The following is a 2049-nucleotide window of genomic DNA, read 5'->3' as shown; positions in this document are numbered from 1 at the left end:
CGACTCTTCAATGGGTCCAGGCTGCACATGGTCAATCTGTCCAACATTTACAACGGCAATACTGCACAAGAATGATAAGCAATTAGCATGTAATAGACATTATTGAAAAAAAAAAAAAAAAAACAAAAAACAAAACAAAAACAATCTAACAAAGATTCTCAAAAAACATAAAATTTAACAAAGTGGCAGTCTTGCAATATACAACAAATGCAGGCCTAAAAAATCAATTCTAATACCACAAAGAACCAATTGATTATTACTAATTGCTAGATATGAAACTATTCAATTTATTTAAAGAACTTAGTTGCCATTTTCACCCTTTATGTTCTTCAAACTGCAACTTTGCATCACAATTGTAGAGAAGGAAAATTCCCGACCTATCACAAGCTGACACGTCACACTACCAATCCACAAAATGCAGCCAATTACAAAGCGCCACATGCTACTGCTAGGTTTTACTATTGCTATTCAGAAGCCAACAGAAATTCGCCAAGTGTCATACAAGAACCAATCATGCATCAGCTCGTGTAAGCGATGACATAAGCAACCTCGCACGTGTAAGCGATGACACAATCATTCTAGCATGTGCAAGCGATACATAAGCGGACCAATCAAGCCTGCCATTGTCACCAATCAGACTCCGCCACGTGTCGCTTACCTACCCCAAAACTCCTATAAATAGAAGCCTTCCTAAGCCATTAGGAGGACACCAAGCCATCTGAAGCACAAGCAGCATCAGAGAAGATTCAGAAGTCCAGAAGCTCTGCCGGAACCAAGCTCTAAAGCCTCCAAGAACTTCAAGAACTTCAACTTCGAATACGAAGAACATTCGAAGAGAAATCATCCAAATCATCCGCCTAGATCCAAAAGTTTGCGGGAATCAAGCCTAAAGTGTCCGAAAACACCAACAAAGCACAAATCAGTGAAGCTCTGCGGATTCAAGCCTCTAAAGCCCCGAAGGACTTCCACCACAAATCCAAGAACACGAAGAACACACGAAGAACACGAAGAACATGAAGAACAAAGGATTTCTAACAAGCTCATAGCCAGAGATTCATTGTAATTCCGTTTTAGCAATCTTCGATCCATTCCTCAACCAAATTGAAGGATATTTTGTGTTCAAGTCACAATCACATTACCACAAATCCAAATCAATAAGTCTTGCAAGGAGATCGAATCAGAGGATCACTCTTTTGTAATTACAGAGAATTATACCACAATCATCAATACAAATTCGCATTTGTACAACTATTTTACTTGTTTGATTTATTTCGAACTAAGAAATTTAGTCGTCTACATATTCTGGCACGCCCGGTGGGACATCTCTACCTCTCATCTCTTTCTCCTTCAAAAGAAATTCGACATCATCTTGCTACCAACTTCAATGGCCTCTAGCAAGAATGTTCGAAAATCAGCCGTTGATGCTTCCAGTACTGGTGATTATGCCGGCCCAGTCACTCGCAGTCGATCCAAAGCTCTTGATCGACTTCAACCTCAACCAACCAAAGAGGGCGAGCTTTCTACTGTCATCTCTCTAGACTTTCTTGCAAATAGGAAAGCTACCAATAAGGATTCATCTGTCTCGAAAGATTTGGAGAACAGTAATGAATCATCCCCAACAAGGACCTTTTCTATCAACTCTTCACCTGTGATGAGAAACTTAAGGAATGAAGTACCTTTGACTCATCCTATTTCATCATTTTCTCCATCACATCTAGAGGTCATGCCAGTAATGATGACTAACACCTCTACCATGGAAGAAAAGATGGCTGAAATGGAACAAAGGATCATCCTCCTCACAAGATCACTTGAAGAAAAAGATGTCAAAATTGCAACCCTAATGAACAAGCTGGAGATAGAAGATTAGGTGAATCAAGTCATGGCCTTGAGCGCCCACCTGGCTTTACCTTGAAAGGAGAAAATGCTAAGGGTGACAAGGGAAAAGGAGGTGAAGGCACTTCTCAACATGGACATTCCGCCTCGATGGCTTCAATATCTATCCAACAATTGCAGGATATGATAACGAACACTATTCGGGCACAATATGGA

The sequence above is a fragment of the Quercus suber genome, unplaced genomic scaffold (genome assembly GCF_002906115.3).
Source record: "Quercus suber isolate HL8 unplaced genomic scaffold, Cork oak 2.0 scaffold_304, whole genome shotgun sequence".
NCBI lineage: Eukaryota > Viridiplantae > Streptophyta > Magnoliopsida > Fagales > Fagaceae > Quercus > Quercus suber.
This window is presented reverse-complemented; position numbering follows the sequence as displayed.